Genomic DNA, 27906 nt, shown 5'->3' with positions numbered 1-27906 from the left:
TGGACAGTCTTCAAAAATGTCCCATTGTAGGGATGCTAGCATCTTGCAAAGAAAAATATTAAACTAGAAGATTCAATGTGTTGACATGAAAGCACAGATTGTAACAATGTACTTGAGTCACTTCCACTTGTGCCCAAATACAGCAGGAGGAAAAAAAAGTGAGTTGTGGAAATTACCCCTGCTTGACTCTATAACGAGCTTTCAATTTGAATGCAATGGAACCTCGTGCAATCCTCATTCAATGCACAGAGATAATCGCTCTTGCCAGTGTTGGCAATCTTTCAAAAAATTAAGCAGAGGGTTGCTGAGAGCTGGCCATTAGCACCTCTGTGCTGAGTAAGCACTTGTTGAGTGAGAACGGCCTCCCAGGGCTCAGACCCCTTCCCAGGAGGGACCAGCCCACAGAGCACTTTGCTGATCAGCCTGCAAAACAAAATAGGCAAACAGCCTATTCAGAAATTTGCAACATTCCTGTCGCCACCTTTTGTAAATACGTTTTTAAAATATGTTTAAGATTTAACAATATCCTTCCAGCCTGAAGAGAGATGTTTTGGCATGTTTCATCAGTTCGTTTTGTTGTTGTTATTTTTGTTTGTTCTCCTTGTGAGAGCCTGTGCTCTGGCGTCAGAAGCTACTAAGGTGCCTGACACTCCAGTGCTGTCCTCTTTGAATTAGCTAGAGGGCTAATGGTGGTGTGTAGCTCTCTGGTGGCCACGGTTAGAGACTTTTGCCTCCTTCCTGTTGTCATGTCTACCGTGGTTGAAGGCCCAGGTCCTTGGCTCACTTCGCCCATACTCTTTCTAAGCAGAGCTCCACAGGTCCTGGCACAGCCCTTAAGACCCGTCCGAGGAGTCGCGTTTATACACCAACACGCACACACTTGAAGCCGTTCGCACACTGTGCTGCAGGTCAGAGAGCCTTTGTCAGAATTTTACAGTTCTCCTCGCTGCGAAGTCTGGGACAAAATTCTCCTCAATTGGCAAGATGCGAGCCTCAGGCTTCTGATTTTCCCTTCACATCTATTCCTCGTTTTCCAGTTCTGGGAAGGGGTAGGTAGGTTTCTCCTGACAGACGCTTGTGCTCCTAACTCTAATCTCATGTAAGACATTGGGGAAGACAGGACTGGCTTGGTGGTCCTTTCTCTGACTCCACACGGACTGACATGCACAGAACACAGGCCACAGCCCTGCTCCTTCCTCCAAGCCACTTTGTCCCAGGGCCAGCAGCCCCTGCACCGAGAGCCAGCAGCCCCTGCACCGAGGACCAGCAGCCCCTGCACCGAGGACCAGCAGCTCCTGCACCGAGGACCAGCAGCCCCTGCACCGAGGACCAGCAGCCCCTGCACACAGCGCCTGTCTCCCCTGGGCTCCCTATTTTGCATATTGGGAAAGGGAAGGTTAAATAAGAAACCCAGAGTTGCTGGTGGAGAGAAAAGACTTCAAATATAAAGTTAGCGATTGTGAGTCTAGAGCATGTATCCGCGCTGCGGTTCCCACTGCATTTACAACACACACACACACACACACACACACACACACACACACACACACACAGGAGTGGGTCAATGCGTTATGCTTATAACCTGTTAGCAGCAGGCTTCCGTGTGTTCTCCTGGACATCCCGTGAGCAGCTCGTTCGGTGTTTGCTCACCTGAGTGGTCATGATGCTCGAATGATCTCACAGGGGCCTTGCTCAGACCTAATGGGAGCTCCATTTGGGACAATGTGGTGGATCGCACGACCCAGACCCTCCTGCTAGGAGACACCTGTAAAAGCAGCATAAAATACAAGCAGCGCCCCGGTCCCAAATGTCCATCTGAGCTCAAAAGAATGAAGAGGAAGTCGCAGGAACTGGAAACGAAACTGGAGTCCAGAGTGTAACCTACAGGCTAGCGTGGGGCTGCCTGGTGCATCAGAGGCTCTCAGACGTTGTCTGGGATGTAGTGGTTAGTCCAGGACAGAGGAAAAGTCAGTGTCCCACGCGAAGCTGCTGCCCTCGGTGAAGTGGGAGGGGAAATGAGTCTACCCTCCCTCAAGGAAAGAAAAGAAGAATGTCAAGGAAGTTTGCATCCTTGGCGTGAGCTCTGAATGGAGAAAACTCTTGGAGCCCTAGGCCCGCCCTCACTAACGTGGAGTTGCAGAGCTGCACCCCCTGCACGGTGAAGTCCTTAGATGTTACGTTAGCGTAGAGTAGAGACTGTTCTCAGGAATTCCCGATGTTCTGGATAGAGAGCGCATGGGAGAGGAGCCCTCATTCCGGGAGACCCAGGATCCCTACAGATCAAACATCACAGAAAATACACTTATCAATGGATCTGAGTCTGCCCCAAACTCAGATATGAGGTAGAGACTAAAGAACCTTCAAAGTGACTGAGGAAAGAACTACTCAGGGGGGAAAAAAAACATCAAAAGGGGCCAACAGTTAATACTAAATAGAACTTGGAGAGCTGTGCCTTACGCTCATTAAGAGTAAAAACTCCAGGGCAAGGCCAGGCGTGGTGGTGCACCCCTTTAATCCCAGCATTTGGGCACGTGAAGCAGGTGGATCTCTGTGCATTCGAGGCCAGCCTGGTCTACAAAGCAAGTCCAGGACAACCAGGGCTACACAGAGAAACCCTGTCTCAAAAACCCAGAACCAAAACAAAACAAAGCTAAACCAAAAAAACTCCAGGCCAGCCAAAGAGAGATTCAAGGAGGCAATTGACCATGCTCGCTCTCAGATGTCTGAGACAGACATATAAGAAAAACTCCAGAAGGCAGCACAGGAAATAATATGGTCCCATCACAGCAACCTTCATTCTTTTCCTGAAAGCAATGAACAAGGATTGCTCCATTTGTGATTGAGCTGCTGTGTGGACAAACAACAACAACCTTATAATAGTAATAGTAATAGTAATAGTAATAGTAATAATAATAATAATAATAATAATAATAATAATAATAATTTATACTACTACTTCTTTAAGGAACAGATAAGCCCTGTCATTGGCTTTACCATTCACTGTCCCTTTTGTTGAACAGTCTTCTCTGCATTGTTTTTATGACCCACCGAAAATGTAGACATTTTCTTTAATCCACAGACTGTATGGAGAGAGGTCACAGCTAGGATTTTCTCCAAGGGCTGCATATCGACTCACACAAAGCCATGTGTGTGAAGCAGCATAAGGGGAAAATCTGGTTGAACCCCTGCTTCCCTCACAACACACACACACATAGGCATGTGTGCACAAACATACACACATGTACACACACGTGCACACACACACACGCGCACACATACACACACCACACACATATGTACACACATACACACATGCACACACACACATACATACACACACACTGCCAGGAGGAGAACAGATTCTTCCTGATATAGTTTCCATGTCCAAGCTCACCATGTACCAACCCAGTGACTCATAGTTAATGGGAACCAATAGACACTGTTCTTTCTCCAGAACTCATGTGCTTTGGTTTTATGTCACTTGTAAATAAAATGAACAGCATGTGAAATTGGCGGCAGTGTTTGAAGCTCACTTTAGAAGGATCTGGAACCCCTCACATGCAATAGTCTTCCTGCCTAGATCATATCTAAGCTGCAAATGCTGTTACTGGTCAGGGATTACTTAATAGATAAGCCCAAAGAAATGCAGTATTATTTTCCAATTAGTCACTAAGCAGGGAGAACAATAGGAGAGAGGGAAGTAATAACTTGCTGCGCCAGGCGCTGTGAGGAGAATTTTGGATATTGTCTCATTGAATAATCACAGTGGGAACTAGATGTGGCGGTTCGTACCCTGTAATCCCAGGGCTTGGCAGGCGGATTGGGAGTTAGATGCCAGCCTGAGCTACACAGCAAACTCTGCCTTAGAAACGAGGCCAGATAGCTCTGTGATCCCAGCCCCAGCCTTATTCTAAAAGTGAGAAAACCCGTCTCTGAGAGGTGATGTAATAGCCCAACTCTACTTGTGGAAAGTGACAGGCTGGTCTTGGATTTGCCACCACAGTATGTGCTCATGTAAACCCCACGTTGCCAATGCCCTACCTCGGGGATCAGCAAGCTTTTCCACAGAGGGCCAGATAGTAAATAGTTTTGGCTCTGTTGGCTACACATCATCTCTGTTGAAATAACTTGATTATGCCAAGTAGGGTGGCAGCACGGAGATGAGCGGTCGGGGCTATCGTCAAACCAAGCTTTACTTACAGAAACAAATGGGGGTCCTACAAAGATGCCTCAGTGGGTAAAGGAACTTGCTGCATAAACATAAGGACCTGCATGCGAATCCCAAAGGTCTATGTAAAACCTAGACGTGGGTGAATGTGCCTATAGCCACAGCACTGGTGATCAGAAACAGGCAGATCCTAGGGCTCACTGGCCAGCTGGTCTAGCTGAAATGGTGAGCTTCAAGCTCGGTGAGGGACCATGTCTCAAGACTTATAAAGGACACATGGCATCCTCCTCTAGACTCTGCACACACACACACACACACACACACACACACACACACACACACACACCAAAGAGAAAAAGTGCTTGGTTGGATTTGGTCGGCTTTTCCATAGTGAACACCATTGCTATTTTTATTTTTCTTTCATTTACAATGAATTTCAATCCTGATATAGTTAGGGAGTTTTCCATAGCAAATATACTTCCAAAGATGAATCCTAACAGTAAAACCATTATAAGGAATCTTAAGAAGATTACACCTCATCTTGTAGCAATGAAAGAGAAGAGACTGCTTAGTCAGTAGGGAGTGAACAGAGGGTCACTGTTTTAAAAAAAAAAATAATCAGTCTTTGGAACATAAATTGTAATGGTGGCCAGTTTTGCAGTTGTTAGATACGCTATAGCAAAGTGGTTGAGCTTCTGAGCTTCCGTAGCAAGTCCAGAGTTAAGGAAGCTGGCTGCAGGGAAAGCGAAGGCAGAAAACAGCAGTTCTCAGCCTGCAGGTTGCGACCTTTTGGGGAGGGGTCACGTATCAGATATTTACATTATGATTCATAACAATAGAAAAATTACAGTTATGAAGTAGCAACAGAATAATGTTATGGTTTGGGGGCGTCACCACGAGATGAGGGGCTGTATTAAAGGGCCCCAGCAGTAGGAAGGTTGAGAACCACTGCTCAAGAACTTGATTCATGAGGGCGCTGGCTGGGGAAAGAGTGAACCTCACTATTCTCACCTGGCCAACAGCATCACTCACAAGAGAAGGCTTTAGGAAAAGTGATCTGCTGGGCTGAAAACAGAACTAGCAAACATAAAAGAACAGTTAGTTCAGGGATAGTACTTCTAAACATACGAAAACCATGCCATGGAAGGTTCTAGAAACATGGTGTCAAACCAGTTATAAGACTGCAAACGTAACAGCCAGGTTTTTGTTTCTTTGGTTGTTTTTTGTTTTTAAATTTTGTTTGTTTTCTTTTCCTTTCTGTTGTTTTGTTTGTTTGTTTGTTTGTTTGGCACAGTCAAAAGCATAAACCAAACTTAATTGGTCCCAGTTTCAGAGACCATTGCTTGACTTTGGGCTCCCTGACTTTCACCTTCTAGACCTTTAGTTTCTTTTATTTGCAAAACTAACTCAATCCGAAAGACCTCACTAGATTTTGTGACAAATAGTGAAATTCCTAGTTTTTGACTTGACATAGTAAGTAGTTGATGTGTGGTTACACGCTGTGTGTCTGGGTGTTTATGTCATCTGCAAGAGTGTGTCTCCTCCCCTGCTTGGTCTTGTTGTAATGGCTCAGCACAGGGGGCTTTCAGTCTTAACTGAGTCTTGTTGGACAACACATTCTCAATCAAAGCAAGCTCAGAGGGCAGCCCCGTGTGTCCGGCAGACCTTGCTATGCTACCTTGTTACCTCGTTTTGCTTTTCTTTCTGTATCCAAGCTCTTTCACTCATATGTGGCGACTCTATTTCACCTCCTACCAGCAGGGTTTTAAACATAGTGTTTCTGGGTGGTAGAGAGATGGCTCAGCGGTTAAGAGCACTGTCTGCTCTTCCAGAGGTCCTGAGTTCAATTCCCAGCAACCATATGGTGGCTCACAATGCACATCGTGCTCTCATATACAATACAAACAAACAAACAAATAAAAATACTGTTTCTGGGCTTGGGAGATTGCTCGATCGGTAAAGTGTTCAGCTTGCAAGCATAACGACCTGCATTTTGAACCCCATGACATGTGAAAAAGCTGAGTGTGTGAATCCCAGTGCTGGGGAGGGGGAGACAGATTCAGGGACTTGCTGGGCAGATGTCTAGCCTACTTGTTGAGTTCTAAGCCAGGAGAACCCCTGTCTCAAATAAAAAGAAAAAATGGTGTATGGTGCCTAAGGAATAAAGCCAGAGGGCTGCTGTATGATCTCAACATAGGCTGACCTGCACACACATATGTGTACCTTCCACTAGCATGTACACACACACACACACACACACACACACACACACACACACACCTACTCACATTTTTCCAGTAAAAAATTTGACCGATTCCTTGATGTTTTAATGTGGTAGGGGGGAAGAAAGGATTGCCTTTTTATAAATGTTTTCCCCTCACTTGAAAGTATGCAAGCTTCAGATCTTCCAAAGATCTCAGTGTGATATATACAACACTGGCCAGCCATAGATCTGGAAGAAATTAAAAACTAAAGACGAATGTCTCTGATTTTTAAAAAACACACATATTTAATCATTTTAAAAAATAAAGCGAAAGGCCACAAAGCTTCATGGGCATCTCAAACAGTGAAGAAATAACTTTTCACGAGACTCTTGTTGCCTCCTCACACTGACACTGTCCCTGCATGGTGCTGACAGCCTTGTCCGAGACTGCGCCTGAAAACTGTGTATTTTTTCAATCATCCTCTGGAAGCAATGAATGAAATTCCAGAATTAATACATTCCAGTCTTGGACTACTCGCTGACTCATCCCAAAGTCCCCAATTTTCCCTTTAGTGAAGTCTCCATCCTCAGCCTTCCGTGATGTGAGTGACGGCCACACAAGCACATGCACATTTGTGCACTGACAGCCTCCTCTTTATTTTTGGTCTGAACCAATGGCTATGATACATCAACATTTTCACAGCTAATCTGATCGACTTTTTCCACTCATAGCTCCCGTTTTCTCATCCCAGATGGAGGGGAGCCATCTTACTTCCCACCTGGATGGTCTCCCAGACCGACTAAGCTTCAGCGAAACTCTGAAATTACATAGGCTTGGTTGGTTCTTTCTGCCCATAAATCCACACAGCTCAGCAGCCTCAGGCAGAAAGATGGGGGCTGTGTGTCACATTGTTCCCTCGAATACCGGAACTGCACCGCGTTTGCATTTATTGTACACTCTTCACAGAACAAATGATGTACCTGGGAAGCAAGACAGGGCTTCCAGGAAGATGAACTTTCAGTCTTCTTGCGGGGCTGGAGAGGGGGAGAGAGTGCCCAATATGAATCGGCTTCAGAGTTCAAGCTTTTAGCTGCATAATAAATTTCTATTTAAAAATTCTTAAAAGACGTAAACTCACATACATAAAATTGAACCTTCTAAAGGGTACAGTCCAGTAGTTCTTAGTATATTCATACATTTCCACAACCCTTATGACTATTTGTTTCTAGGATGCTTTTATCACTCCCAAATTAATGGCACGGTCAGTACTAGTCGGCCTCAGCCCTGCAACTTCCAACCCAAGGCAATTGCTAGTCCGTAATCCATCTCCTTAGGATAAACTGTTCTCGGCAGTTTATATAAAAGGATTCAGATAACAAGTGAGCTTTGCCTGTGTCTTTCTTCCACTTAATCGTGTTTTTAGGACTTTCTAGATGGGAGCTTGCGATGGTATGTTGACTCTTCCCCTAATCACACCAACTGTCCCTATACACGGCGTGTCCCCATGCTACAGGGCTCTGCATACACACCCCACTTCGTTCCAACAGTAGCATGAGTCACACATGATAATATCCATGTTTTTGATGAATAGACTGAGACTCGTAGAAGAGGGAAGTAATGTGTTCAAGGCCAAACAGCTAGCAAGCTGAGGACTCAGGGCTTCATCCAGGTCTGCTGGACTCCAGACTCCAACACCAGAATTCTTAAAAGATGAACTCAAATTTCTTTCTCTTTCCCAGCTTTGTTTTCTGAAGAAGCAAACGGGTACTGTGATGACACTTGAAAGCAAAGGCAGGCCCCCGGGTCCCGGAACTGGGTTAGGGAACCGTACAAGCCAGCATCATAGATGAAGCCTCAGAAACCAGGGTTTCTAGGGAGAATGAGCCAGGGTTCTGGCACCATATACCACATAGACCAGTGGGGACCTTGGAATGTCACTGCCCTCTTCTTTGGGTCTTTGATTTAGGCCCCAATATAGAGCCATATATATGCATATATTAAGTTGTTTAAATAAGCCCATTTACGCATATAAAATGTTTTCCCTGACAATCACCACAGCAATAAGAATGAATAAAAACCCTGCCTGTCACTAAACTGTCATAGCAAGATTTGGTGTTAAGCATCTGGGGATGCGATTTGATGTCTGTGAATTTCTTCACAAGAGCAGGAAAACATCCAAGCAGGGAGCCGTGGAAACCTGTCCATCTTCATGTCTCTCCCAGATCGAATGGACACGAATGACACTCGAGCCCACAGGTGAGTCTTTTGTTGTTGTTTTTGTCCTTGTCATCCCAATGCTGACATGTCAGAAAGGCCAACAGAGTGGTTGCTTCCCCTCTCTCCATTCTCATCTTCCAGGCTGCAGGCACCATGACACTTAGGAGCCGTTCGTGCACGGCTGGAAGTGGGCCACGTGGCTGTGGAGGACCAGAGCGGGGACTCTGGGATTCTCCCTCTCAGCCTCAGCCTCTGGATGCACTCCGGGTGCAGGTGCGGAGGAAATGGCCTTTAAATGATGACAGATTATTAGACTCATGATTAAAATGAGGCCGACCAAGCTCAAATGTTCAGATCTGCTTCCCAGTTCAATTTGGAGCTGAAGTTGAGTCCTTTAAGGAGAGAAAAGAGAGCATCATTCTTCTTCCCTGGATCCATCTGTCCGTTCTTGCTGTCTATCCTGCTGTTTCTGGGAACTGGAGTCTGCTCTGCAGGCTGAGGCGCTCTCTCTCTCTCTCTCTCTCTCTCTCTCTCTCTCTCTCTCTCTCTCTCTCTCTCTCTCTCCTCTTCCCCCCCCCCCACCCTCTCTGTGGTATTAGGAGATGCTCCATCTAACTCTGGAGTGAGACAACAAGACGTGCATGTGAATTCCCCTCTGCTGACTTACAGGTGCGTGAGCCAAATCACTTACCTCTCTAAGCCTGTGTTTCCTCACTTGCTGACTAGGGCCATTCATACCAACCTCTTAAGGGTGTTATGAGGATTAAACAAAATAAATATGTAAAGTACTCAGCAGGATGTTTGACATAGAGTAAGTCCCAGTAAATACTAGCTTTTTTTCTCTCTCTCTCCATAAATTTCTTTCAGCTCCTTGGAAGCACATCCAGTGAGGCAGCCTGCGGTCTTTCTCGCAATGTACAAAATACACATCTGATGGAGAAACACTAAGAGTCAACAGGAATGAAAGCTGTTTGTAGTAGGAGCTTTCTGGTAAAAGCTTTGCATCTGCAGGAAAAACCGTTCCAGGTGGCTTAGAAACAGAAGGGATTTTGCCCTTTGTTCTCTTCTTAGAAGCCAAGGAAAGAGCCCATTTAATGGAAGATGCTGAGGCAGGAGGTGAGAGCAAAGGCTAGCATTCCTCGGAGCAGGTGAGGTCCAGACAGCAGGAGTGGGGAGGGTAGAAAAAGGCCATGAATGCCACACAGGGAGACAGCCACCTCCATGCCTAGGCAATGGCCTGCTGGGAGCTGGTTAGGAGAAAGGGCTACCAAGGAACGTGCTCCCTCCCTGTGAGATGTAACTGTTGGTGTGAGACTGGCTTGGGTACATCTCCCCACAGAAAGAGGGGGGGGGAGAGAGGGGAGAGATGGTCCCTGACATCACAATGTCCCTGGGCTTGGGACTGGTTGTCAGGGTGTGCATTGAGACCCTGGAACTAGGAGAGTAAGGGGTCAATGAGGGAAAAGAGATGGAGACGGGCGATCTCAAAGAGCCTCTCCACTTTGCCACATGCACAGGCTGCCAGAACAAGCAGGATTTTTCAGACACTGGAGCTGAATTATGGCTGGGATTACAAAGTATTAGCCAGGACCTAGCACCCTGGACTAGAGAGGAAGCAGCAAAGCCAGGTGAAACTGCCATAGGGGTCTGACAAAGTTTCACCCAATGCTGCAAGGATGGAACATGGCTGGACACTATGAGAGGGTCCAAAATCAGAGAAGGGCATGGCTTCAGGAAGGCTGACTCTCTGGCTAAGAGGAACCCTGTAAGTTAAAGCTTGCCTACCAACCCCATTCCCCATGGCTGTACAGCTAAGCCTACCAACCCCATTCCCCGTGGCTGTACAGCCAAGCCTACCAACCCCATTCCCCATGGCTGTACAGCCAAGCCTACCAACCTCATTCCGCATGGTCATACAGCCAAGCCTACCAACCCCATTCCCCATGGTCATACAGCCAAACCTACCAACCCCATTCCCCATGGCTGTACAGCCAAGCCTACCAACCCCACTCCCCATGGTCATACAGCCAAATCTACCAACCCCACTCCCCATGGCTGTACAGCCAAGCCTACCAACCCCATTCCCCATGGTCATACAGCCAAGCCTACCAACCCCATTCCCCATGGTCATACAGCCAAGCCTACCAACCCCATTCCCCATGGCTGTACAACCAAGCCTACCAACCCCATTCCCCATGGCTGTACAGCCAAGCCTACCAACCCCATTCCCCATGGCTGTACAGCCAAGCCTACCAACCTCATTCCGCATGGTCATACAGCCAAGCCTACCAACCCCATTCCCCATGGTCATACAGCCAAACCTACCAACCCCATTCCCCATGGCTGTACAGCCAAGCCTACCAACCCCACTCCCCATGGTCATACAGCCAAATCTACCAACCCCACTCCCCATGGCTGTACAGCCAAGCCTACCAACCCCATTCCCCATGGTCATACAGCCAAGCCTACCAACCCCATTCCCCATGGTCATACAGCCAAGCCTACCAACCCCATTCCCCATGGCTGTACAACCAAGCCTACCAACCCCATTCCCCATGGTCATACAGCCACGCCTACCAACCCCATTCCCCATGGTCATACAGCCAAGCCTACCAACCCCATTTCCCATGGCTGTACAGCCAAGCCTACCCACCCCATTCCCCATGGCTGTACAGCCAAGCCTACCAACCCCATTCCCCATGGCTGTACAGCCAAGCCTACCCACCCCATTTCCCATGGCTGTACAGCCAAGCCTATCAGCCCCATTCCCCATGGCTGTACAACCAAACCTACCAACCCCACTCCCCATGGTCATACAGCCAAGCCTACCAACCCCACTCCCCATGGTCATACAGCCAAGCCTACCAACCCTACTCCCCATGGTCATACAGCCAAGCCTACCAACCCCATTCCCCATGGCTGTGCAGCCAAGCCTACCAACCCCATTCCCCATGGTCATACAGCCAAGCCTACCAACCCCATTCCCCATGGCTGTACAGCCAAGCCTACCCACCCCATTCCCCATGGCTGTACAGCCAAGCCTACCAACCCCATTCCCCATGGCTGTACAGCCAAGCCTACGAACCCCATTCCCCATGGTCATACAGCCAAGCCTACCAACCCCACTCCCCATGGCTGTACAGCCAAGCCTTCCTTGAAAGATTGCAGTGGTGTGTCTACCACAACCACCTCTACCACTCCAGTCTGTATTTATTTGTGTTCTGTAGTATCTCTGCAAACACTGAATCAGTAAATCAGGACCATGACTCCTAGAATAACATAAAACTAGGTTCTTTTGAGCCTCTGACCAGAACATCTCCACCAGTCAAAGATTAAGCTTGTGTCCTAACCTTACTTAGTATATACGGTTGGTTTATTAGTCTTGAGCTCATGGCCAATGGCACCATAATTCATCGTAATGAAGCTGGTGCCCTTGTGATTAAGAACAATAACCAGCTCTTAAGAGCTGTACTGGAATGAACAGCAAAAAGGTGTAAAGGGCAATGGCACTCAATAGACACCCTTTGTGCTGACCCATGTTTACAGTAAGAGAGCTGTGAAGGGCATTTAGAACACTGTCTGTTGGACACAGTGGCCCTCTGAGCTGGATACCACGAGGAGCAAGAATCTGAACCATCAACAGCTCAGTTTTCAACCTTAGAAAAGTCTGTCTCGCCTTGGGTTTCTGAGCAACAGAGAACCAACTTCTCTTCCACATCCACTCAGTATAGATTGTGTTCATCCACTTGCTTAATGCAACGGCAGCTTGTGTTTAATTCGGATTGATTCAAATTAGAGGATTCAGCCACTTTCCAAATCCACCCACTCCTTCCTGTGTGGTTAAATGGTCCCATATTCGATGAAAATGGAGAAACGACACAGGATTTGGATGCTATCCTTACGGTTATTTACTTGCTCTTAAAATCTTAATAGAAGATCCTTCCAATTTAATTTTCATAACTTTGTGGAAACCAAGAGTAATTTCTGTGAAAGAGTTGGTTTTAAGCAAAAATTTTATTTAATTCCAAAATACACCATAACCCAGCTTTAAGTGCCATAAGGCATTTGTAATCTGAAATGTCCAAGGCCAGTAGCACTGTGCAGGTTCTCTGATGGGACGGTAATCACAGGGTTGCAAATTGTCTTCTTTGAGTGAAATGCTTGTTAGAAAAGCACATTAGCCTTTCAAAACTGGCCTTCCCCATCCTCTCTGTATGCTGTCGTGTAACTGCTTTCCTGTGGTTGGTAAGTGTTAGGTTAGTTATTTATAGATGAAGCTAAATATTTGTGAGTTCAAAGCAGATAAGATAAACCAAAGCAAAGACTCATGTGTACGTTATAGAAGTCTTGGACCTATAGAAAAGCATCCAAATCCAACATCCGGTTCCCTTATTCACTGCATTTTCTGATGCTTAGTGATGTCCCTGTCAGGCTCTCCTTCTAATTCTCTCCCAGTTAATTAATTATGCAGGAGAGAAGAGGGAGAACCGAGTCAACGGCTGGAGTCCCTAGGCCCTCTCACTGGAGGGGCCATCCCACACTGAGTACAGATACCAGATGAAGGGACAGCCTACGGTCTTAATGCTCTGTCATCCTGTAATCCTCCAGGGCCATTGGGCTTTGCCAGGCTTTTAAAGTACTTGATTTTCCTGCTCTGTTTTGTTATAGGATGGTAGCAGCATGTTCCGTTTTCCTGGGATCCACATCCTAGCCGCATGCCATCCTCTTTGTCTTTTCTTGCTAACTTTGATACTTGTACTGTACACCACAGCATGTGGGTGTCACAAACCATCTCAGTCTCCTCCGCAGTGGCCAGAGAGACACCTGGCCTCAAATAGCTTCGTCTGTGGAGTCAGGTGTATAGCATAACAATTGCCTTTTTTTTTTCCTATGTAGTCTGTGACCTATGACAGGAGGAGAGTGTTACTCAAGACAAACGCCTGTATCTTCAACCACATTTTCTTGACTATCTAGTGCAAGGGTTCTCAACCTGTGGGTCACAAACCCTTTGGGGGTGATGTCACATACTTACATTATGATTCATAACAGTAGCAAAATTGCAGTCGTGAAATAACAACAAAAATAATTGTATGGCTTGAGAGGGGCGCCACACATGAGGAACTGTATTAAGGGGTCACAACAGCAGGAAGGTTGAGAACCACTGATCTAGTGACTACGTCCCCAGAACAACTGGATATTACTGTATTTTGAGCTGAGACTGACCTACAGGGACTGACTAAATGTTGACCAAACCCTCGAGCCCTGTCCCAGGCTTGGACATAAACTACATTTCCCAGGTTCCAGTCATCCAGGTGAGCACAGAAAACCAGTTTCGCTGCCGCACTGAAGCTGACTATGATGCGTCACTCCTGGGTCGAGGCTGCTAACAGTGTGTGCCTTTTACATTTCTGTCCTCAACCCACAGTGTCCTTGGACATAACATAGGCCAAGGACAGCAGCTGGGGCTGATCAATTAGGGGAGCACACTGTTCTTCCAGGGGGGCCTGAGTTCTGGTCCTAGGACCCACATCAGGCAGCTCACAACTCCAATTCAGAGGAATCTAGTGCTTCTGATCTCTGTGGGCACATGCTCATGTGCACACACACGCGCGCACACACACACACACACACACACACACACACACACACAGTTAAAAAATATATATATTTTGTAAAGACAGCAGCTAGCTCCCTTTCAGGCTGCAGTCCAAACAGCTGTCTCACAACCTCTAGCTGCTGGGAATGGATTTCACTGTCAGTGAAAAATACCCAGGGTCTCAGAATTTATCAGTTGTGACAACTGGTATCTTTTAGCACAATTGCTCAATTTCTTCAGCCTCATGGACCCACAGGATGTTCTGTACTGAGCAATGCCATCTCTCTTTGGATTCATGCATTGAAAGTCCCATCTCCTGGAATCTCAGAACATAACCGTAGTGTAGATAAAGAGATAAGTTGAAATGAATCTCTCTCTCTCTCTCTCTCTCTCTCTCTCTCTCTCTCTCTCTCTCTCTCTGTGTGTGTGTGTGTGTGTGTGTGTGTGTGTGTGTGTGTGTGTGTGAGTGTGTGTGTGTGTTGGGAGGTACGTGTGTACATGCATGCTTACAAATGCGTAAGCCAGAGGTCAATGTCCCAATAAATCTCTACTTTAGTTTTTCGAGATAGGATCTTTCACTGAACCTGGTGTTCAGCAGTTCAGCTAGGCTGGCTGGCCAGAAATATCCACGGTCCTTCTGTTTCCACCTCCCCAGAGTTAGAAGTACACACTATCTTGACCTAGCTGGGCCTCTTGAGTGGATGCTGCTGATCAGAGCTCAAGTTCCCATGCTTTTCCCACAGAGCCAGCTCCCCAGGCCTTCAAGCTCCACCATTTTTCTCTCCTTTGTGTCACCTTCTTAGACACTCCTTGCAAAGCCTGCCACTGCTAATGTCCCCTGACCTGAGTTGCAGGTTTCTTTGACCCGGGATCTCAACCGACAGCACACCGGTTGGTTTGTAAGTGCAAGGTGGGCGGAGCTGCTCAGCTCCTGCACCACACCGGAGCCAGGACCTGCCTACAGAATCCAAAAGGCTTAAACTGTGGAAACCGCCACACTGGGTTCAAACTAAGCTCTGCTGATGGAAGCAGGCTGCAAAATCCTGCGGAGCCCACAAACCCCAGTATACCACCTCGCACAAGCGTTGGTCTGGCTCAGAGCTTTTGAACACCCAAGCTGCTCTGTGAACAGTTGGCGTTTCCAAAGCATACACAGGACCACCTGCTTGGCCAATTCTCCATCGGCCTTCAGCTTGTGGAGTTTGTTTGAAATGGCTCCCTCTACTGGGCTACTCCTGACTCTGAAGGTTTCTGTGTTAAAACTTTGGAGGAAAAGAAGATAGACCGATCTGGAAAGAATTACATTAAGTGAGGTAAAAAAGAGTCAGAAAGACAAAAAAACCACACGTTGTCTCTCTCACGCAGATCCTAGCTTATAATGTTTACGTGTGTGTACGTAAGTGAGGCTGAGTGTGCACAGAGGCCATGAAACTGGAAAGGAGACCACAAGCCACGGGATGAGGGTGGGGTGGGGGTGGGAAGGGAGTGGGGAGGGAGTAAAGAGGGGTGCTGAGGAAGTAAGGAGAAGGCAACAGAGCACATGAGGCATGAAAGAACGAGGAGGTAACAGAGTGGGGGCCATAGGTGAGAAGAGGGAATCAGCAGCAGCAACAACAATAACAACAACAACAACAAATTCTGGGTTGAAAATGCCATAATGATGCCAGGCATGTGGCCCAGGTCTTTCATCCCAGCACTCAGGAGGCAGAGTCCAAACCTGGCCGCATAACTAGCACCTATTTTTTAAGGTTACAATGAACCCTAATAATGTGTGTGCTAATCAAACAAATATTAAAACAAATATTTTAAAGAACCAACCTGTTGCCAAGTAACGAACTGGCTGATAGGCTTAACGAGTCCAGTACAGTGCCTGAAATGGGACTAGAAGGGCTGTGTCAGTAGGGGCGCTCTGGGATTTTGCGAATCCTTTTCTGGGTGATCCCTTACCTCCTTGCTTCTCACTCACCCATCACTGAAGAAAAAGCAGCAGCCACCCTGCCCGAGGAGGTGCAAGACAGCAGATACTACCCATCCTTCTAGGCTTCAAGGTAACCCAAAGTTCAGCTCTCCAGGACACTGACACACACGAGAAACAGGAGGGCAAAGTTGTTCCAAAACACATTTTCTAAAGGGGCCTTCCAAACAGAGGGTGTCTCCAGAGGAAGAAAGGCAGCTATCCCGAGCATCTTCTCTAGAGATGAGGTGAGCTCTGGGTTTGGACCAAAAGAAATGTCCGTGACCATGTGGAAACGGTACCCACTTGAACGGAACCATGTGGACTCGTTTCTTTCATCCTGCTTTTTCCTTTTGAGTTCACTGCAGAGTTGGGCCAGAGGGGAACTGCAAGGGTGGGGGTGGGGGTGGAGGTGGGGCTGGGGCTGGGAAACCCTTCCTCCAGAGCTCAAGGCCAGTCTTTCAGGTCTTAGCACATGGGATGTTCACTCCTGTCAATCAGGCCAGAGTGGTGAGTGTACGCCCACCGTCCACGTATGGACCACACTTAGGTATCATCTGTGTTGTGGTTCAGATGAGTCTAACTACTTTCTCCCTTGCCACGGGCATCAGGTGATGCAACCAAGAAATACTAACGAAAGCTAGGCTGTTGAGTGTAGTTTTAAAAATATTAGCCAAAATGGCCTTTGCACTCTCCCCATCCTGAAGTCACTCCCAGCAGCTACAGTCCGCACCTCCTTGGCAACGGCCATCTTCTATAAACTCCACTCAGGCTGGGAAGGGAGTGACCCGTCCTAGAGAAGCAGCTGAGTCACCCTGTCCCAGTTTCCTCTTCTGAACTCCTGAGTCTCCAGTCACATAGATAAATCATGACTGTTCTCTTGGGGAGGCATGGGTGGGAGGGAGAGACCAGGCGTGTTAGTCTGTACTGTAGCTCAAGGCTTGGGAGCACGGAGTTTTCTGAGCAGGAAGGGCACCCAGCAATCTCTCCACGTGTGCTCCCTGCCTCTGCCACAGCACAGATAACCCCCACTGCTTAGCATATAGAGCGAAGCAGGACTTTGGGCTTTCCAAGCTCCTAGTTGCATCTGCCACGGCTCTTACCACAGCTGTTTTCTTTTTCATCTCCTGCTCTAGATTTTGAACTCCTGGAAGTGAGGGATCATATTCATTATTTTAAAATTCATTTCTGCATCCCCAGAGCCTTGTTCAGGACTGTTAGGAACGCATGGATGAACAGACAGGAATAAAATGAATGAGTAAAAAAAAAAAGCATAGGATTCCCACAGAAATAGGGTGCTCTACCTTGAATACACTGAAGACTTAGCACCCAGCTGCTAGTGCTGTTCTCGTAGGTTCTAGAAGCCTTAAGAAGTAGAACCCAGCTGGAAGAAGTAGATCAAAATGGACATGCTCTTGAGAGCTGTAACTTGTCCTAAAACCTCATCTCACTTCCTCTGCTTCCTGGCCACACATTTCTACCACCATGGTGCACTGCGTCAATACAGGCCCAGAAACACAGAACCAAGTAGCCATGCACGGAACCCTTGGAAACCGAGAGTTGAAAGAATTCTTCCTTTTAAACGTCTCCCTTGGGTATTTTACTCACAGTACCGAAAGTTCTAACACATGGGTACCCCGGCCCACCCCATATACACCATTTGATTCAGTCTAATGGCAAGGTTGTCTTAGCTCTAAGGGGTGGGGTGGGCTATCATAGGGTCAATATCCCTGAGGATCCTGCACTAAAAAGACAACCAAGATCTGAACCAAAATCTTCAGAAAGCCGAGAGTTCCCGCGTGACATGAGGCCTCACCAGCTGGCACTGGCCCTGCACTGAGTGCTGGCCTTGCATAGGCATCTTCTTTATCTCCGTATTGGTTTTTCCCCTCTTCTAGGTGAACTTTAGCTCAGGCCTGCACCTGGGAGTCTCTAACCCAGGGAAACTCAAGACGTCTTCCAAAGTACAAGTCTTGGTAATAATATAATCTCAACATTCCTACACTACACATCACACCTTATTTTATTTTATTTTATTTTATTTTTTGCCTAACTTCAATAGTATGTTGGTTATTTGGGTCTCAGAAATCATGTTAGATAAACACTGTTTGCTATGTTTAATTAGGAGGGCAAAAGAGAGAGGAGCTCAGACTTGAACAGAAAGAAGACTAAGAATAAGAGGAGTTATGAGCTCTGTCAGATGTTCTTTGCTGTGTGTGTGTGTGTGTGTGAGAGAGAGAGAGACAATCAGTCCTGCCAGCTTGTGTTTGTGTCCTACCCCTGTGGCAACTCTGACATGTCCTATCATTTTTCTAACCTGCCGTTCTTTGTCGCCTGGAGGTAATAAATAACTGCAAATTTCATAAGCCTGTTCATTGAAAATTAAACAGAAGGACACACATCAAATGTTTTCTATACTATTAAGCATGTAGTGAGGATTTGGCACCAGTAGTTTTGGATCATGGATACTGTTTTATTGTTTTTCACCCCCATCAGTTAAGATTCTAAAAAAAAAAAAAAAAGAAAGGCAAGCAGCCAAGGAGAAAAGATGATTAACAGTTTCCAGGGACCCATGCTGAAGTGGTAAGGCTGGAGTGACCCCTTGCTGGGGCACAGATGTTCGAGCCTCCAGATGTTCACACTAGACTGGTTTTCTGCAGACTGAAGGAGCTGAAACCCAAACAGGGTCTGGGAACCTCGTACAAGGCCAAAGCGGTGCGGTGCGGGCACTGGTCTTAAATCAGCTGCAAATAAAAGCCGCTGCAACCTGGAAAGCTTCGGGGTTTCTCCACCTTATACAACGGAGTAGGGAAAGGAGAAAGGAGGGCAGAGGGGAGAAGAAAGAGGAGGAAGAAGAGGAAAGAGATGGAGGATAGGGAGGGAGGACAGGAGACTCTTTAAACACTCCTCCCCCAACTTCCTGCCTCCCTAGAAAGAGGAGACGTGTCCCTTGGCCAGCAGCCATCTGAGGTCTTACAGGGATGGATGCCTTGTGTCTGAGCTGCCATGGTCGGCCAAGGAGCCTTGCTTTCAGTCAGTAGGGGCAACTGTCCCTTGAGAAGGCCACAGTGTGTCCACACACAATTCAATGAGGGCAGTAGCTCGCACACACGGGGGACCAGGAGGAGTGACCGAGGCTGAGTCTAGCCCTCGGGGCTATTTTAGGCCAGACCCAGAACTGGAGTCACTGGAGGTTTTGTTTATGTAACATCTGCACAAGGCCCTTTGGAGCAAATAACCCCAGCCTCCCCGGCAAGCGCTCCCTCACTCGCCTGCTTGTCGAGCAGGGGCGTGGCTTCGAGCTTCCTGTTGCTCTTGGCACTGTTTCCCGGCTGTAGTGGCTGGAGCTGTTTGCTGCCTCATAGGCTCAGGGCAGCAGTCCTCTCTTTAGCTCCCTTTCTAGGGTCGGGATGGTCAAGGCTGTAAGTAGCCATGAAGCTACGCTCCCCAAAGTTGCTTTCTGATCCCAGGGTGTCCCGGCCACTTGTCTGCCTCCCCTTGCCCCATGACGCGCTCCCTACACAGCCCCTTAGCTGAGCAGCTTTCACAGGTCCTGGGGGTGCTAGACAAAGAATTCTGTCTGTACCCGATCCCTGCTGTCTGGAATTGCTTAATTCCGAAGTTAGTTTTTACTAGAAAAGCATATAAACAGGACTGGGATTGGCTCCAGTGTCCAGCAGAGACCCAACTGTAAGGATGCGTGAGTGCTTCATGTGAAATGCGGTGTTTGCGTTAAACCCACACAATCTCTCGATTACTTGTAGCACAGTAGCACAGTCTAAGTGAAGTTAGTAGGTGAAGCATATTGCTTAGGGGGGAGGGAGAATGACCAGAAAAAAAAAGACAGTACATCTTCAGAACAGATGCAGTTATTTTTCATAAACATTTTTGTCAGTGGGTGATTGACTCCAAGAAAACAGAACAAACACACACACAGGGTGACTATACATATAATAATATATGCCAGTTTCCTTTCTTTCAGGCCTTCTCAGGGATATGAAGACTTTTTTAAAAATCCAAATAATATAGGGCCTTTGTATTTTATCATGAATTCTTTGTGTGTATGTCTCTCTGCATGACAGTGTGTGTGTGTGTGTGTGTGTGTGTGTGTGTGTGTACACACTGCATTTTGATTAGATTGATTGATTAGATTCACCCCCCCACACACACACACTTTTTTGTCCCTCTTTTGCTAAATCCAGGTTCCTTCCAAGCAGTCCCACTCTTACCTTCCTGTAGTTTTTCCTCCCCCTACCCTCCCCTTACTCTCCCCCCCACCTTCCCCTCCCCACCCGTATCCCTTTGTGACTCACTGAGCTTAGTTAGCATTGTTTGCATGAGCATGGATGGGGAAGGCATTTACTAAAGTTTGGACAACCTACTTGTGGCTAGGAGGAAACTGACTTTCCCTTCCCTGGTAGCCTGTTAACTGCCAAGAGATCCTAAAGGGAGGGTAGGCCTCGTGAACCCCTTCCCTACCAGTGAGAGACCACTGATGCGCCCACTCGTTCACAGGTAACCATAGCTACGGTGAGTTTATGAGTGCCACGGCCCCATCGTCGTGAAGGTAGCACTTCACATCACTCTCCCGCATCTTCTCTTATATTTTTCTACTCCCTCCGCCATGATATTCTTTGGGCCTTGGAAGGGGACACACCGATGTCTCGCTTAGAGCTGAATAGCCTGAGTCACTAATTCATAGCACTTTGGCCTGTTATGAGTCTCTGCATCAATCATTACCCACCCTTCTCTGCCCAAGGCTGAGAGCAGCACTGTCCTATGGTATAAAAATAAGTATTTAGAAAACAACGTATTCATTTAACAAAACAACTGCTGGTTCCCTGATAGGGCAATGGCCTTCTCCAGCTAGCGTCTTTTGACCAGGCTTATGTACAGCACAAGACATGAGCCCTCGCTCTTGGAGAGAACCCCAACTTCAGTCTCAAAGCAGTTGGTTGCCACATAGCAGTGACATCACTATTGCACAAGTGGCATGGTGTGCATTGTATTGTATTGTATTGTATTGTATTGTATTGTATTATAGCAAGCAGGGGACATAGCTGGGTAAGACCATGGGAGACTTTTCTTCCCCAGCAGCCTGCACAGCACATCTTAGTCCTATAAGCTAGCTAGCAGGCTTGGTCCTACAACCAAAGCCTGCAGTAAGATACATCATTTTAAAAAAGCATATTCATTGAAAAATATTAGAGTCAGGAGCCCTTTTATAAGTTTAAATAAAATTGACATTCACAAAACCTTACAAATCTTAAATGGACAACTTGATAAGCCTGCTTAGCTTCATAGCCAGGTTACAAATACCCAGATCAAGGTATAAAATTTTTCCTTTTTTACTTATGTCTCCTCTTGTCCCTGTAGAGTCAATAGCCACTTACTCCCTTAACCTACCTATATGAATGTGATAGGGTGGACAAAACAAAATGCCATCAGCTGGAAAATTTAGTCAACAGAAATAATAGATTTCTCACAACTCTGCAGAGTAGACATCCAAGATGAGGGTAGAGTGTGGCTGGGCTCTGGTGAGCACTGTTACTGCCTTGCAGATGATTGCCTGTTGTGTGCACAGGAAGGAAAAAGGACAAGCTCCCAGACCCACCATTCAAAGCATGGTAATCCTACTAAACCAGGGCTCTAACTTGATGGCCTCGTCTCATCGTGATTGCTTTCATCAAGCTGCTGGACTCTGAGTGGTTAGGACCTCAACACGTGCATCTGTGGACACACACCGAGCACACCACTGCTAGGATGCCCCACTGCTCCAGCCTGTGGCGGCAGCTACTGCCTCACTTCCAGTCTCAAAACTGGAAGCAACCCAAAGACCCCTAAAGGAAAATAGGGAAGCAAACACGGAAGCACTCATTCAATGGAATACTCTGTCTCAGCAGGAAAGAATGGGTTATTCCTGTCCACATCTGTACCCATGCCCACATCTGTATCTATGACAACATCTGCACCAGTGCCCATATCAGTTCCTATACCCACATCTGTGCCCATGCCCATATCAGTTGCTATACCCACATCTGCACCCATGCCCATATCAGCTCCTATACCCACATCTGTGCCCATGCCCATATCAGCTCCTATACCCACATCTGTACCCATGCCCATATCAGTTCCTATACCCACATCTGCACCCATGCCCATATCAGTTCCTATACCCACATCTGTACCCATGCCCATATCAGCTCCTATACCCACATCTGTGCCCATGCCCATATCAACTCCTATACCCACATCTGTGCCCATGCCCATATCAGCTCCTATACCCACATCTGTGCCCATGCCCATATCAGCTCCTATACCCACATCTGTGCCCATGCCCATATCAGTTCCTATACCCACATCTGTGCCCATGCCCATATCAGTTGCTATACCCACATCTGTGCCCATGCTCATATCAGTTCCTATACCCACATCTGTGCCCATGCCCATATCACTTCCTATACCCACATCTGTGTCCATGCCCACATCTGTATTCATGACAACATCTGTGCCCATGCCCATATCAGTTCCTATACCCACATCTGTGCCCATGCCCATATCAGCTCCTATACCCACATCTGTACCCATGCCCGTATCAGTTCCTATACCCACATCTGTGCCCATGCCCATATCAGTTCCTATACCCACATCTGTGCCCATGCCCATATCAGTTCCTATACCCACATCTGTGCCCGTGCCCATATCAGCTCCTATACCCACATCTGTGCCCATGCCCACATCTGCATCCATGACAACATCTGCACCCATGCCCATATCCATGCCCATATCAGTTCCTATACCCACATCTGTACCCATGCCCATATCAGCTCCTATACCCACATCTGTATCCATGTCCATATCAGTTCCTATACCCACATCTGTGCCCATGCCCATATCAGTTCCTATACCCACATCTGTACCCATGCCCATATCAACTCCTATACCCACATCTGTGCCCATGCCCACATCTGCATCCATGACAACATCTGCACCCATGCCCATATCCATGCCCATATCAGTTCCTATACCCACATCTGTACCCATGCCCATATCAGCTCCTATACCCACATCTGTATCCATGTCCATATCAGTTCCTATACCCACATCTGTGCCCATGCCCATATCAGTTCCTATACCCACATCTGTACCCATGCCCATATCAGCTCCTATACCCACATCTGTGCCCATGCCCATATCAACTCCTATACCCACATCTGTGCCCATGCCCACATCTCTATCCATGACAACATCTGTACCCATGCCCATATCACTTCCTATACCCACATCTGTGCCCATGCCCACATCTGCATCCATGACAACATCTGCACCCATGCCCATATCCATGCCCATATCAGCTCCTATACCCACATCTGTACCCATGCCCATATCAACTCCTATACCCACATCTGTGCCCATGCCCATATCAGTTCCTATACCCACATCTGTACCCATGCCCATATCAGTTCCTATACCCACATCTGCATCCATGCCCATATCAGCTCCTATACCCACATCTGTGCCCATGCCCATATCAACTCCTATACCCACATCTGTGCCCATGCCCATATCAACTCCTATACCCACATCTGTGCCCATGCCCATATCAGTTCCTATACCCACATCTGCATCCATGCCCATATCAGTTCCTATACCCACATCTGCACCCATGCCCATATCAACTCCTATACCCACATCTGTGCCCATGCCCATATCAGCTCCTATACCCACATCTGTGCCCATGCCCATATCAGTTCCTATACCCACATCTGTGCTCGTGCCCATATCAACTCCTATACCCACATCTGTGCCCATGCCCACATCTGTGCCCACATCTGTGCCCACACCCACATCTGTGCCCATGCCCATCTGAGTGTTCCCTTGAGCAGGATATGAATGAAGCATCTGCCAATCGTTCCTATTAGGAACAACTTTAATTTTTTCCTCATGTCTGAAGGCAAGTGTTCAAGTCTCTAGGACTTCGCCTAACTGCTGATAATCTTCTAGGGTAGAGAGGGTGCCAGCTCCCTCACAGGGTTGCTTCCCACCAAAGCCTGGTTAATGTGAATCATAGCTTTCTTGGGAAAAAAAACTCAACTTAGATTTTGGATTCCCTTAGTCTTACTAAAACCCAATAGACTAGCCAGTTGACCAAGAAAAAACAGTTGTTTCAAATTAGGTGCAATTTTGAATGAAGCCAACATCAGCTTAATGCATTTCAACTTAGATATTTTCCTATACGCAAGATATTTTCCTAAATCCTACAGAGATCAACATTGTAAAGCATGAAAGCAAGCTTGTTTTTGACAGTTGTAATGCCAGTTCACTGGACTGAGCAGAAAGGATTTTTATAAAACTCATTTCTGTCAGGGTAGGGAGTCTTCATTCACTCAAATGATAGATTTGGAAACAAAAGTAGTTACAACATGAAAGCCAACGTGCTTGCGGATCTGTAGGCTGTGGTGTCACCCCGGGCGGTGCATTGACTTTCCCTTCACAGACGCTCCATTCTGCTGTGTGAACACCTGGTTTTTGTTCAAGGGCCTCACTCACTTAATACTCCAGTTTTCACTGAAAGAACAATAAATGAGTCAGAAACAAAGAAGCCAGAGACTCCTGAGGGAGAGTTGACCATCAGAGACCTACCTCAAGGTCTAGTCCTTTTAGCCAAAAGACTAGAAGCATGTGACTTCGCCTATCTGAGATCAGGGCTGCCATTCATAAAATAGGTACAGTAATGCCGACCTCTGAGCAATTGATGAGGGTCCAGAAACATACCTGTGGAGTGTTGGAATAAAATAACCCTCCCCATTGAACAAATATTTGTGCTGTGTCAGACACTTTATCGGCAGGAACATAGTTCAGACAGACGATCTCCTCCTTCTAGGAGCTCAGGGTTGATTGACAGCCACCATTCTAACGAGCACCTAAAGAGATGCTCCACATAGCCAGTCATCAGGAAAATTCAATAAAAGCCACAAAGGTGCTGGGCACCGTAGTACACACCTATAATCCCACCACTTGGGAGGCAGAGACAGGCAGACCTCCGTGAGTTCAAGGCCAGCCTGGTCTACAAAGCAAGTCCAGGACAGAGAAGGCTACACAGAGAAACCTTGTCTTTCAACAAACAAACAACCTCACAAATACTGGAAATGTCTACTGTCAAAAACAAACAAACAAACAAACAACCCAGGATATAAATGTTGAGGGCATAGAGGAAGTGGAACTTTGACACACTGTGGGTGGCTATGTAAAATGGGGTGGCTGTTACAGAAAATAATATAGAGGTCCAACAAAACATTAAAAATAAAAAAGAATTACTACCCAGCAATGTACTTGTGGGTATCTATCCAAAACAATTAAAAGCAATACTTCAGCGAAAACTTAGCATTCCTGTGTTCATTGTGGCATTACTGACGGCCCTAAGAGGTGGAAATTACCCACGTGTTTATCCACAGATGAGCAGAGAAGGAAAATGCCATATGTGATTCAGCCTTTAAAGCCTGATTGGTGTACTTGTGTGTACCCACGCATGCAGGTGCCCAAGGAGGCCAACAGAGGGCGTTAAATTTTCGGCACTGGAGTTTCAGTTGTAAGCAACCTGAAGTGGGTGTTGAAAACTGAACCCAGGTTCTCTTCCAAAACAGCAAGTGCTCTTACACCCGTGCCACCTCTCCAGCTCCACAGCTCAGCATTTAAAACGAAGGAAACATTGCCACTTGTGATGACCCATGTAACCTCGATATGAGTGGTTTGGGAGAGCGGCCACCATATGCTTGAATGTTTGGTTCCCAGTTTGGAAAGATTAAGAGGCCTGGCCTTGGTGAAGGGGGTGTAGCCTTTTGGGAGGAGGTGTGGCCTTGTTGGAGGAGGTGTGGCCTTGTTGGAGGAGGTGTGTCATCGGGAGGTGGGGTTAGACTTTGAAGTTTCTTTGAAGTTACCTGAAGCTCTCAGCTGATGCTCCAGCACCATGCCTGGCATGCTGCTACCATGATGGTCATAGACTAATCCTCAGAAACTGTAAGAAAGCATCCAATTAAAAGCTTTCTTCTGGGCTGGAGAGATGGCTCAGCGGTTAAGGGCACTGACTGTTCTTCCAGAGGTCCTGAGTTCAATTCCCAGCAACCACATGGTGTCTCACAACCATCTATGATGTGATCCAATGCCCTCTTCTGACCTGCAGGTGTACATGCAGGCAGAGCATTATATACATAATAATAAACAACTCTTTAAAAAAATAAAATAAAAATAAAAGCTTTCTTCTATAAAGCATCTTGGTCATGGTGTCTTATTACAACACTAGAACATAGCTAAGATAGGACAACATGACTAAAAGGAACATGAGCACACAAGCAGAGGGTAGAGTGGTAGGTGCAAGGGCTGGGAAAAGAGTGAGGGGGGAACGGAATGAGTTTTGACTGCAGGATGACGATGTTCTAAACATCTGTTGTGTAATGTGGTCTCTCTCTTCAACAATATTACATAGCATGCTTTTAAATTATGTTAAGATTGCTCTTCCAGTGTGGGAGAGCCAGCCTTGCCTCCTGTCTGCCCTATCCCTTACAACACTATCCCATCAACACTAGGTAGAAAAGAAAGAAGGTTAGAGGGAAAGGTGGGTATTAGACTACTTCCTGCTGGTTAGGGTTGCCAAGTTCCTTGAAGCAAATTTGATCTTCATTGTCGGGATATCTCCAACCAGCAATCCAGCAATCCAGGAATCCAGCAATCAAGGAATCCAACAAACAGCAACAGTAAGAAACAGCAACAGCAGCAGGAGGAGCAAACAGCAACCAGCAACAGCAGCAGCAGCAGGAGCAAACAGCAACCAGCAACAACAGCAAGAGCAACAGAGGCAGCAGCAGCAGGGGGAGCAGCAGGGGGTGTCATTCTTGGGGTTCTGGCATTGATATACCCTCTGCAAGATCCCCAGAATTCCAAATGTTAACTATCTTTAGGTAGAAAAATCATGCCTCTGCCAGAGCACCAGAAAAAAATCATAGTTAGCTGCTGTGGACAATCTGAAGCAGCCCTGTATCCCACACCTGGGATTAAAACAAAAAATAAATTCACATAGCATTTCTATATGTATAAAGAAATCAAAGTTCTCACTACACAACCCAAAAGAGTCATCTCTAGACCCTAGGGGTCATTATCATGGTTAGCTCAGTCTAGCAGCTTTGGTCCATGAGGCCTTACCACTGACACACCAACCCATTCATTCATTCATTCAACAAATGTCCCTGAGATGCTGATGTTGCCCTGCCCTATAGTAAAAGTGTCTGCCCTGGTCTTAAGTTGTTCAGCCATGCCTCAAGCATTCCCTAGGAGTGCAGGTCCACCTGTCCCCAAAACATACTGAATCCCCCAAGGGCAGCTACCTCCTGCTTCTGATTTGCTTTGAGGAACCTGAGGGTGCGTGAGAGAGCAGCTGGTCTCACTGGCAGTCTTGGCATCCAGCATCAGGTGTCACACAAGGATTCTGTCCTGTTCACAGCATCTGGTCCCACTTTGATGTTTTGTCTGCCTTCAGTTTTAAGAGACAGTTACATCATACCTCTCTCAGCATCTCTCTGGAATGACCCTAGTCAATGAAGGAAGAAATCCTATCAGAGAGAAAGGCAAAATATTAAGTCCCATTTTGCAAACAGCCTCAAGTTGACAGAGCTCACACTCTACTTTTTAGTTCCCTGGTCATTACTTACCCATCATGCTCCAGGCCTAACATGCTTAGGGGGGTACGTACCGTATTTAGGAGTTAAAGGGGTGT

General features: G+C 46.9%; 1 long non-coding RNA gene across 5 annotated transcripts in view; it reads right to left on the bottom strand.

The window, feature by feature from the left end:
* Positions 1-6678: 6678 nt before the first annotated feature.
* Positions 6679-27906, bottom strand: part of LOC311584973 — a 70634-nt gene continuing 49406 nt past the window's right edge. For 4 of the 5 annotated variants that reach the window (XR_014775060.1, XR_014775061.1, XR_014775062.1 and 1 more), the window contains 2 exons: positions 27518-27720; positions 6679-8981 (listed from right to left, as the gene is read on the bottom strand). This is a non-coding gene — a long non-coding RNA (uncharacterized lncRNA). Of the gene's footprint in view, positions 8982-27517; positions 27743-27906 lie in introns of all 5 variants that reach the window. The other variant, XR_014775059.1, reaches the window with a different exon arrangement.

Source organism: Acomys minous, assembly GCF_964271855.1.
Source record: "Acomys minous genome assembly, chromosome: 15".
NCBI lineage: Eukaryota > Metazoa > Chordata > Mammalia > Rodentia > Muridae > Acomys > Acomys minous.
This window is presented reverse-complemented; position numbering and strand designations above follow the sequence as displayed.